Source organism: Mandrillus leucophaeus, unplaced genomic scaffold (assembly GCF_000951045.1).
Source record: "Mandrillus leucophaeus isolate KB7577 unplaced genomic scaffold, Mleu.le_1.0 Scaffold74, whole genome shotgun sequence".
NCBI lineage: Eukaryota > Metazoa > Chordata > Mammalia > Primates > Cercopithecidae > Mandrillus > Mandrillus leucophaeus.
Genome location: NW_012108030.1, coordinates 1,745,433 through 1,757,869, shown reverse-complemented (window position 1 = coordinate 1,757,869; position 12,437 = coordinate 1,745,433). Strand labels below are relative to the sequence as shown.

Below are 12,437 nucleotides of genomic sequence, written 5' to 3'. Positions count from 1 at the left end.
TATGTATGAAGTAATCCCAACTAAGGAAGCTCACCTGATCCTTAGTGTCCAGGGTTTTTACTGGGGGTCTGTAGGATGAGTATGGAGTACTTGAATAATTGACCTTAAGTCCTCAGACCTGAGGTTCCCTAGAGTTCAAACAGATACAGCACGGCCCAGAGTCCCAGATGTACAAAAACAGGCATGCATCACAAATCCCATTTTTAGCATGAAGCGTCTGGCATGGCCCAAGGCCCCATGTATACCAAGGCACTTGGGCAGAACAGTCCAAGGAATCAAATATCATCTCCCAGGAGTTATTCAAGGATGAGCCCTTTACTTGGAATGTACAGGTTTTGAGCAGTGCAGGGCTGCTGCGTCAACCTTTTACTGTGGAGGGGGTGAGGGAAAGGGAGAGGATAAGGAAACCCCCCTGGGGATTTGGTTTGGTGTTGTGATCAGGTGATCTGTGGAGCTATCCCTACAAAGAAGAATCCAGAAATAGGGGAAAATAGAGGAATGACACTGAACTCAAAGAGCATTCAATCATTGTTTTATTTGCCTTCTTTTCACACCATCGGTGAGGGAGGAATTCCCACCCTGGGGTTATGAAGATGGTTGAACACCCCACACATAGCACTGGAGATATGAGATCAACAGTTTCTTAGCCACAGAGATTCACAGCCTAGAGCAGGAGGACACTGCACACCATGCAGGATGACATGGGGGATGCGCTCAGGATTGGCATGAAGAAGCAAGGACTGTGAGAGGCAGCCTTTAGAGTAACAAGAGGGTGGGGTGAACTCTGATTTCCATGGGGGAATGTCACGGTTTTGTTTTACTAAGTTTTGAGACTGGAAGGTAGTGAGACTCATTAGACTAACAACCTTGTGGATGCAACTGACCCGGCTGATGGAGGAAGTAGCCAGGTAGGAGCCTTTCCCAGTGGGTGTGGGACATGTCTGGCAAGAGTAGGAGATTTTGTGGCACTCCTGGTTACAGATATACTGAGGCAGCAAATAAAATTGAATCTTGTTTTCTGACCTTATACTGTGTAATTGTAAATGGATATTTAGTAATGTACAGGGGGTCAGGGAAATAATGGGGACAGGGGATAATGAGTGCACCTGTGGGACTGGTTTGGTTTTGTGATTGAGTATCCTATGGAGTGATCTCTGCAATGATGAATTGTTTGAAAGAATTCCAATAGATTTTATATTGAATTAGAAGTTAACTTAATAAGCATGCTGAAAGATAAAAGAAGATACTAGGAATATTGAGCAAGGCGAACATACATAAAATATGAGAAAAAGTAGGTAGGAAATATTAGGTAGGAAAAATATGCTAGTTGAAAAAAGTAAAAAAAAAAAAAATAGATTAATAGAATTTGATAGAGGTGAAGAACGCAATAGTGACATTTTAGACCACATTGAAGAACAGAGAAAGAAAAATGTCAAAGAAATACTGAACGATGTGAGTGCTAGAAGTGTAGATACTGACACTAAAGACTCAGGAAGAGAAAAAAATAGGAGAGGAGGAAACACATGACTAAACACTGAAGGCAGGTTATTTATTTATTTATTTATTTATTATTTATTATTATTATTTTTTGAGACAGAGTTTCACTCTTGTCGCCCAGGCTGGAGAGCAATGGCACGATCTCGGCTGACTGCAACCCTTGCCTCCCAGTTCAAGCGATTCTCCTGCCTCAGCCTCCCAAGTAGCTGGGATTATAGGTGCGCACCACCACACCTGGCTAATTTTTGCAGTTTTAGTAGAGACGGGGTTTCTCCATGTTGGTCAGACTGGTCTCGAACTCCCGACCTCAGGTGATCCGCCTGCCTTGGCATCCCAAAGTGCTGGGATTGATTATGGGCATGAGCCACCACGCCCAGCCTGAAGGTAGGTTTTATGGAATTTAAAATATCCGAACAATCTCAGATCAATAGAATCCATAGAGTGTGACTGAGTCAAAAGAAGGAAAGGCTACGAGACAAAAAAGAAAACTAGAATTGTCATTGACAAAGCCCTGGAGAGAAAGGACATTAGAAATATTGAAGGAAAAGAATGTAGAACTAGAATATAAATTCATTCCAACAGTTTGGCAGTGTGTATCAATAGCCTTTTTTAGACAATGCAACATTCTCATACATTGCTTAAGGGAGTATAAATTGGTATCCTCATTTTAGAAAATGATTTAGCAGTATATGTTGCAGCTGAATATATGCATGACCTATCAGTATCAATCTTAGAAATATACCCCTTAGAAACACTTCATATTTTCATAAAAATCCTCATACAAGAAAGTTCATAGCATCCTCAAACCAGAAACCACCCAAATGTTTATCTATAGGATAATGGAAAAATAAATGGCATATTCGTACCAATGAATAGTGTGTGTAGTGAACAAGGATTATGTTTCATCCAAGACAGAGGTGGGGCTTTAAAGAAACTGCCACAAGAACACAAAGAGAAAACCAGAGATGGAGAAACAGCAGAGGAAATAGAATCTGAGATAGACAGTGACAAAATTGGGAAGAGGAAAAACAAGGTAGCCGGAGACACACGGAGAGACACAGGCAAACAGGAAGACAGCGCCCCCTCGTGGTTAACATCACAGCTTCTGTTTATTAAGCACCTAATGTGTCACAACTGCACAGATTCCATTGACCCATGGGTCCTCTCCCTCTCCTCCCCAAGGAGGCAGCATGCAGGAGCTCAACCAGGCAGAGAACCCAGGAGTCCTGAGGTGGTTGCATGAATGGACGGCATACACTAAATGAAGAAGTGCTAGACCTGCCCTGGTGTACAGGGCACGAGGGATTTAAAGGCTTTGGGTAATGGGAACTTGATCATACATTCATCATTATGACCTGCACACCAACCCTGGGAGGCTCCAGAGGGCGCACTTTTCACTACAACAGGAGAAATGAATTTGTGAGGGGAGTATCAGCGTCCTTGAAGAGCTGTATGATCCCTCATCTGTGTAGGTCAGAAATTATGTGGAAATGGCTGACACTGAAGCAGGAAATCTCAATTCAGTGAGGATACTTGGATACCAAGATGGTTCGGGCCAAGTGATGCTAATTTCACCAAAATGTGGGCATGGTTATTGCAATGGACAGCACAGTCAACACAGTAATCATGATAGTCTGACTTCAGAGACCTGTGGTGCTGGCTAATTGATCACGGTGTTCCTGGAAGAGAAATAGGTAGGAAAAGACTAAATTATTTCTGTGTAATCAGAAGACTTATTGGGTCCAGTGAAGAGAAGTATAATTTGAATCATAAAAGCAAAGAATCCCGGACCATCGTTCAAGTCATAAACTTGAGTCAGTTTTCAGATGTTTTGGAGATTATCGGACCCTGGTTCTTAACTGACACTAATTCCAAGAGACCCAAAACACGACTGTGGTGCAGCAATCAGTGTAGCGCCTGGTGGTCAGCAGTTGTGGCCGAGGCCCATCTCACAGTGCGTCTCGTGGGTCCCTGACCCTACCCTTTGGGTATTTCATCAATTACAGAATAATGCATAACTGGGACAGGCATGCTGAGGAAGTGACAGAATTTCCACAAGGGCTTTCAGACCTGTGGATGAGGGATGTTACACCAGACAAGTCCAGGTGGAAGTCACCAGGACTTACCCCCACCTAGGGAAATCATAAACCAAAAGCAAGACTGCATTTCTACAGGGATTACGGAGGTTGATGACACTGTCAATGACTGAAGGACGCAGGGTTGGTGGTTCCCACTACATTCACATCCAGTTCACCTATTTGGCCCATGCTGAAAACAGAGAGATCTTCAGGGATGATAGAGGGTTATCCTAAGTATAACCAGGAGTGCATTTCATTACAGCTCTTCACGTGGCTTCATAGCTTGAGCAAATAACACATCTCCTGGTACCTCATATGCAGTCACTGACCTGGTAAATTTTTTGTTTCCACCTCAATGTCTGTGAATAAAGGCAACCAGCAGCAGTTCGTTTTCAACCGGCAAGGCTTTGTTATCAATGACTGTCCTCTGAGTGTCTCAGGGGTGATGCATCTGCTATCACTTCTGATCTTTCTAACATGTATCTTCTGTTTTTTTGGTCTTTGTCATCCTGGCTAGAGAATTACCAATGTTATCGATCTTTTACAATAAACAGTTGTTTTAGTTGATTTTCTCTATAGGTTACTTGTTTTAAATTTCACCCATTTCTGCCATAATTTTTATTATTTATTTTCTTAGGTTTGCTTTAGGCTTGAGTTGCTCTCTGGGTCCATGGGAGGTTGGACTGGAAGCTGGGATTCAGAGTGGGAGGCTGGGAGTGGGGCCAGATAGAGGGTGTGGTTACAGGTGAGTCTTTGGGGCTGGAGAAGATGTAGGGGGCTAGGTGGGATGTGGCTAGCGTCTGATGGGCTGTGGTGCACCCAGGGGTCTGTCCTAGTGTCTGAGGGAACAACAGATCATCTGGAGATGTGAGATATGAAAACCAAGAGGAAGAACGTGTTGGGGAGGGGAAAAGACAAGGGTGGTGAAAGGAAGTTTTTTGCACAGCAGTTGGGATGAATTTGTATCTGGAGAGATTCAGGTGGGCCCAGGAAGGTTCAGCTTCACCCTAGTTTACACTCCCCGCAAAGGAGGAACCAGTGGTTACACCCAGCCCCGGTCCTTCCTTTGTCATGTGGATACACCCAGCTGAATCCCCTCCTATCTCTCTCTCCAGCTGCCCAGGTGCAACCTCAGGGCCCACATGTTTGTCAAGAACTCTGAGGGGCTGACATTTTACTAACTTAAAAACAAAAAGTATTGGCAGAACACACCAGAACCTGGTCAGAGACAAAGGACTTGATTTACTTGGCACAGCCGACAGCGTGAGGTTCATGTACATATGGGTTCACCTTGCCCGAGTCCTATAGGGTGACCAGAGCAGTCCAGGTGGATTGGTGGATTTTGTCCTCAAAGTGGTTTGTGCCACTGCAGAGGATCCTGACTTTCAGAATCCTCAGTCTTATGAGGGGGTGCTAGCAAACCTGCCCAGCCTTTGCCTTTTATTTTTTAAAGAGACAATGTCTCTTTAAATGTCTCAAATGTCTCAATCTGCTCTACTGGGTCCATTGCCTGGTCTCTGGGTCTGTGCCTGTAACTTTGAACCACCACACACTGGCTTGTGCATGAATCGCAGGGTTGACCTTGACTCTCATATCCGGTCCTGTGATTATGTCTGAATGACTTTGGCCATATTTGTCTCTCAAATCTGAATATCCACACATACGTGTTCCTAAATCTCTATATCTTTTTGTTGTTGTTGTTGAGACAGAGTCTCGCTCTGTCACCCAGGCTGGAGTGCTGTGGCCGGATCTCGGCTCACTGCAAGCTCCACCTCCCGGGTTCACGACATTCTTCTGCCTCAGCCTCCCGAGTAGCTGGGACTACAGGCGCCCGCCACCTCGCCCGGCTAGTTTTTTGTATTTTTTTAGTAGAGACGGGGTTTCACCGCGTTAGCCAGGATGGTCTCGATCTCCTGACCTCGTGATCCGCCCGTCTCGGCCTCTCAAAGTGCTGGGATTACAGGCTTGAGCCACCGTGCCTGGCCTAAATCCCTATATCTTACATTAAATTTATTTATGCTAATATTTATTAAGCATTTACTATATGCTGTGTATCTTCCACCCATCTAACCTTTACAGCAACCTCCAATTTCATCTGAAATGGAGGCACAGTGCGATCAAAGAATTTTCTCAAAGTCTCAAAGCTGATATTTTTGAATGCAGGTGGTCAGACTCTGGGTGTAACCACCATACTCATATCTGTGAATCAGTGTCTGGGACCCTGAGTGCGTATCCCCGTCTCTTCCCTTTGTAATCTTATTAAGCACCCAACCTTGTACGTCCAGACCCTGTGTGCAAGTGTGTACCCATGTGACCTTGCACACCCAGAGCCACACTGGAGGTTATGAATTTAGGTTTGAGCTCTTATGTCCAAATCTGTGTCTATGAATGTGTATGTGTGTGTGTGTGTGCTTACACCCATGCCTGTCCATATTTATATGCACATGTGATCACTTGGGCTGTTATTATATAAGCCACATGTACATGCACATGAATTTCTGCTTAAGGCACACTGTATATGTATCTAAGCCTGGAAACCATCTTGTGCCTGTATGTATGGCCATGACCTTTTGTGGTCACATATGTGTCCTTCCCTAGCATGCTGAGTTTGGCTTAGAGCTCCAGATTCTGAGGCCAATAATTCTACCATACATATTGAATGGACAAGTCTATTTTGAGGTCTCTGACATATCAATGCAACCCTCTGTCTAAATCTGTATCCAGTGAACCTGTCTCCATCTCCAATCACAAAGGGAATTGTGCCCTCTGGTCCTTCACTTCTCTTCTCTCTCTCTCTCTCCCCCCTCTCTCAGGAGGAACCTATCGCATGTGGGGTAGGAGATGAAGCGGGAAGTTCTGGAAAAACAGGCTGCAGCTGTAAAACCTAAAGAGAGGAGAGTACTTTAAAAATAACAGAGGCCAGGCAGAGTGGCTCACTCCTGTATTCCCAGCGTTTTGGGAGGCTGAGGCAGGCGGATCACGAGGTCGGGAGATCGAGACCATCTTGGCTGAGATGGTGAAACCCCGTCTCTACTAAAGAACAAAAAACAAAAACAAACAAACAAACAAAAACATTAGCTGGGCGTGGTGGCACATGCCTGTAATCCCAGGTACTCGGGAGGCTGAGGAGGCAGAGGTTGCAGTGAGCCGAGATCGCACCACTGCACTCCAGCCTGGGTGACAGAGCAAGACTCCGTCTCAAAAACAAAACAAAACAAAAAAGCAAACAAAACAAACCTCCAAAAACCAGAGATTTCTGGAGAAATTGTGGGAAAAGCATATGTGAATGGTTTTCACGTATGTAGGTACTGCAGGGCACTGGGAAGGGTGGCCACATAGGAAAAAGTCTCTATTCTCAGGGATCCTCTGTTCCCTCCTGCAGGGGTTCACGATGGCAATGGGCAGGTGTGGGGAGAGGTGAGACAGAGGCTCAAGAAAAAGAGAGAGAGATGGGCAGAGAGAGGGGGACGGAGACACACAGTGACAGAGATGGCCAAGAGAGATGCAGAGAAAAACAGAGATGGGGAGACACAGAGGCAAGGAGACAGAGAAGACAGAGGGAGATCAAGGACCAAAACACAGCCACACAGAGATGCAGCAGAGCCATATACCAAGAGACACAGAGAGACCAGATGGACAGAGATATGGTGAGAGACCGAGGCAGCCCCCAGGGGAAGGTGGTCCCCAGTGCCTGTTCATGCAACCTGAAACAGAACCTTCCCTGTCTCCCTCTGTCCCCAGCCTCATCTAAGGGGAAATGCCCAACTGTTATCCCTGTGGGGCACAGACACCCCTGCCCAGACCCCAGGTTCCCACTCACCTGGTGATGCAGTGAGCAGCAGTGAGCACCCACTGAGGGTGCCCCAGGACATCCCTGCACCGGAAGTTGCTGAAATGGTGCGACCCTGCCAGCGTTGGGAATGCTTCTCACACTCCCACCCTCCCACAGTCTGGGACTGGATGGCAATCACAGTATCTGCAGAAGGAGTGCTGGGTCAGGGAAGGCAGGCTTGGCAGGAGGGGCCAGGGACTGGGCTAAGAGAGGGAGCTGGGCTGTGGGTTTGAAGGGACCTGGGGGCAGAGGACCAGGGCTGGGGATCCAGGGACACAGAAGGGCCTGAGATTCTGGACCATTCCATGGGGTCATGGGTTGGTGGCTGTTCCTTGTGGGGAGTCTTTGCTCTGAAAGCAGGGCAAACCCCAAGAATTAGGGTAGAAGACATGAGACATTGTCTGGAGCAGGTGTTGGGTTGGGGGCAAAGTATGTGGGGTGATTTGGGGTCTTGAACTGGAGGGTAGGAGGCTGTGGTGGGGAGGTAAAGGATAGAGTGCTTGTGGGTTTATGAGATTCTTGAGTCTGGGATGTCCTGCTCCTATGGACGGGGACATGTTCCCAAGTTAGCAGTTTTTTCAGCCAAACCAGCTAATCTGATGCTATACCCATATCAGGGTGGCAGGAGAAGTGTCAGGAATGGGGACCTGGGGACAGACGCCTGATCCAGTCCTGGAGGCTCCTCCCCTTCCTGGTCAGCACTCTCTGAAGTCAGTGTGTCTCTTCTCCACTGGTTCCACGTCTCTGCCATTAGCTCAGATTCCATCTTCTTATCCTTGTCTTTCTGTCTCCATTTTTGTCTGTCTCTTTGCATGTGTGTATTTGTGTGTGTACATCTTATTTTTTCTGTTTCTCTAAAAATCCTGTCTGAGACAAACTTTACTAGTTCTTCCAGAGGAAGGAAGTCTCAAAGATGAGCTTTCTGAATTAGTTCTGGCATTTCTAGTTTTTGGAATTGGTTCTGTAATGTGAATAAATTTAAAGGCACCAGTAACTCTATTTTCAGTAATACAAAGAGAAATAAAAGTCCATGGTGTGCTGTGGCAATAGAGGTATGCAAAGTATCACCACTGGATAGTCCTAATCAAATAAAGGGGCAATGTCCAGGGTGGTCACGTATATGATACTTTAGAATATTTTTTAAAGTAACAAGCATAATGAAATTGGATGGTTGCTTCTAGTTGTGTTGGCAAAAGTGGAAAAAGAAAAGAATGAGCACAGGACTTTAAATTTCCAGATCTCAGACTGAAGAAATAATCCAAAGTTGCTATGTCTACGACTATGTTGAAAGAAACCTTTGTCTCCTGTAGCCACAGAGCTGAGATTTCTGAAAATCAAACCTAGAATCTTATTGTGTGAGTGGCTGAATTACAGTGCTAACTAAATCCTCAGCATACATGCTGTCTGCCACTAAAGTGAAGGCATAATTGGAAAGGGCAGGGATCCCAAAAGTTGGAATGAAGACATATGGGAAGACTCTGATTATGGTCAAGAGGCTGGGGGAAGGGTCTAGTTAGAGGACGTGGCCTGAGGCTTTAAAAATGAAGATCCAGGATAGAAAAGATTCTATCCATTTAAAAATGAAGGTAGAATGTGGCCAGTGTCTGGCAGGATGTGGGGCACTTGGCATCTATCCTGGTGCCTGAGGAAGCAGTGAGCTCTCCCAAGAGGGAGAATCCAAGAGGAAGAGCATGTTAGGGAGGAGGAGAGACAAATGGCGAAAGGAAATTTATTATGCCACAGGTGGGATGAATTTGTGTCTGGAAGGATGCAAGTAGGGCCAAGAAGGTTCAGTTTCAGCTTGACTTACACTGCCCAGAAAAGTTCAACTCAGCCTTGTTCCCTCTTCTGTCATTTGGCTGCACCCAACTGGGGCCCCTCCTAACTCCAAGGGCCAAGAAGGTTCAACTTCAGCTTGGCTTACACTGCCCTCAGAAAAGTTCAACCTAGCCTTGGTCCCTCTTCTGTCATGTGACTGTGCCCAGCTGGGGCCCCTCCTACCTCCCACCCTTCCATCTCTAGCTGGATAGGTGCAGCCTTAGTGCCCAGCTGTTTGTCAAAAACTCTGAAGGGGCTGATATTTTGCCAATTTGCAAACAAATAAATTAGCCTGCCACAGTTTTATGGATACTGGCAGAACACACTGGATTCTGGATCAAAGGCAAAGGTCTTTATTACTCACAGCACAGAAGGCAGCGTGAGCTTTGTGTTCACATCAGTTCACCTTGACACTAAGTCCCACAGGAATGATCAGAGAAGTTTAGGAGGATTCTGTGCACACGGTGCTTTGACCCACAGCTGAGAAACCCGAGCTTAGGAATCCTGAATCTTATAGGGGGACTATTAATGTTTGTCCAAGAGGAAGACACGTTCTTCGTTATCCCGACCACAAACAGACCTGCTCTGGAGGAACATATTATATTTATTGTACTGAACACTAAACAAATCTGCTTGAAGGGACACATTATCTTTATTACACTGGTCGGTAATCAAAGCTCTTTTGTTGAAAATACCGTTTGCAAGATTGCTTGCTAGCCAAACATCCTTGACAGTCCAAAGCAATTTTTTTTTTTTTTGCTTTGAAGACATGTAGAAACATGAAAGGCCCATGGAGAATTTTCACTCAGAATCATAATGTAAATGCTCTAACCTTCCCTGCAAAACAAGCTTATACTTTCTTCCTCACACCCCTTGTCTGCCACATCTGTTACCCTAGCCTCACCAGTGTTCCAGGCCCAGTTCCCCATGATGGCAGGAAAAATATGGGGATCCGATCTGGATATCCCCTATTGTTGCTGCCCTATTGTTGCTGTCTGTTTATGTGTGGATTTGATGTTGAGGGGACATATCCACATTTCCCAGTGTAGAGGCTCATGGTCTTCTGACTGTGAACAGTCCATGTGTGGTACTTGTGAGTAGTGCAGTTCTGTGTGTGTGTGTGTGCGCGTGTGTGTGTGTGTATGTGCATGCACATGTGTATGTGGTGAGTGTGCAAGGCCCTACTGTCCACTACCTGCCCACACATGTGAGCCATGTCCCCACATGGGAAAACTGACGAGTAGCCTTCAACACCAAGTGTCTGACTTGGGGGACGATCTAGAGACGGATAAATCTTTCTTGTCCCAACTGCCTGTGTCTCCAGAATATGTCTTTCCCCATAAATGCCCAACTCTGTGTCTGGGAGTTGCCTGGAATCTAATCTATGAGCCTGTATTTGAATATCTGGCCCTTGGGGTTGCTGTCTACAACTTGGAATCACCACTAAGTGGCTTTATGGATGAATCACAGTATTAGCCTTGACTAACTTTATCTGGGTCTGCACATATGTCAGATTTTGGCCGTGTTTGTTTTCACAGTCTGAACAGCCACATGTATGTACTATAACTAAGTCATGTGTCCTTGATGAAAATAACTGATATTTATTACTATGCATTACAGTTACTGTGTGCCAGCCGTTTTCATGCACACCCATACATGTGCATCTACACAGAAACACATTTTTCTATTTAAGTCTTAAGAAAACCCCCATGAACAAATGAGGAAATGGAAAGACACTGAGGTCAAATAATTTTCTCAAAGATTCAGAACCAATATGTTTGATCCCAGGCGGTCATACTTTTGGATACAACCACCATACTATAGACCCATGTCTGTGAATTGGTTTTGGGGGACTACTCAGGATATGTCCCCTCAAAGTCAAACCTGACACTGCATATCAGTGTCTCTCTCCTGTGTACCTTTACTAAGGCCCCCACTTTATATGTTCAGACCTTGTGTGCAAGTGTGTGCATCTGGAACATTGGGTCCAAAAGCTCACGTGTGTGTGTGTGTGCGCGTGCACGCATGTGCATGCACACGTACACCCATGTCTATTTTTTTTCTTTTTTTGAGACAGAGTTTTGCTCTTGTTGCCCAGGCTGGAGTGCAATGGCACGATCTTGGCTCACGTCAACCTCTGCCTCCCGAGTTTAAACGATTCTCCTGAGTCAGCCTCCCAAGTAGCTGGGATTACAGGCACGTGCCACCACGCCCTGCTAATTTTGTATTTTTAGTAGAGACAGGGTTTCTCCATGTTGGTCAGGCTGGTCTTGAACTCCCAACCTCAGGTGATCCACCCGCGTTGGCCTCCCAAGGTACTGGGATTACAGGCATGAGTCTGTAGACAGGAATAGAGACACAGAGACACTGATACAGAGACACCAAGACGAGGGCTGGGGGAGACAGAGTCAGAAAGCTAGGATGGGGAAGATGGAAACACAGGCACAAAGAGTTCTCAGGGTCAGTGAGTCTGAAAGGTATGGAGATGGAAAGATGTTGACAGCAAACACTTACAGCGTACAGCCTATGTGCCCAGGCATTGTTCTAAGCATTTGACATGCAGTAATTCACTTTCATAGGAACCTTGCCTGGAAGATTTGTTATTAGCCCCATTTCACAGAGTTAAGTAACAGAGAGGTTAAGTAACTTGCAGAAGGTCACACAGCTATCAGTGGTTTATTCCATTTTCACTGCTGAATAGGATTCCATTGTATGGATACACCACAGTTTATTTGTCTACTCACCAGTTTATGGAACATCTGTCACTGCTTTAACACTGCAAACTTCCCTCTCCCCAATCTTCCTTATTATTTAACTTATTGTATATGATTTGTATGAATTTACAATATTATATTAACACATATAAATGTATATCTAATTTGTGATTTATTTTATTGGGTTTATTTTCTATTGTTTGTATCTCTCAGCTACAATGAGGACAAGGATCTTTGCCAGTTTTGTTCACTGGTTTATCCAAAGCCCCTAAAACAGTGCCTGGCACATAGTAGGTACGTGATAAGTACTTACTGAGTAAATGAGAATGAACGGATGGCCACAAACTATTTCTGTCACCGTATTTCTCAGTTGAGCTTCTCGATCAGGGTAGTGCCTGTCTGACTGTTTCCATCTGCCATTGAGACAGACAACTAACACATGCACACTCTCTCACTCTCTCTCTCTGTCTCCCTGTGGCTGACACTCTCTCCATCACT

The 12,437-nt window shown here is 45.4% G+C and overlaps 1 long non-coding RNA gene across 1 annotated transcript; it reads right to left on the bottom strand.

Annotated features, from left to right (window-relative positions):
* Positions 1-2,587: 2,587 nt before the first annotated feature.
* Positions 2,588-7,493, bottom strand: LOC105528938. Its single transcript, XR_001004430.1, has 2 exons — positions 7,396-7,493; positions 2,588-3,176 (listed from the first exon to the last, which is right to left on the bottom strand). It is a non-coding gene; the product is annotated as an uncharacterized LOC105528938 (long non-coding RNA).
* Positions 7,494-12,437: the final 4,944 nt, after the last annotated feature.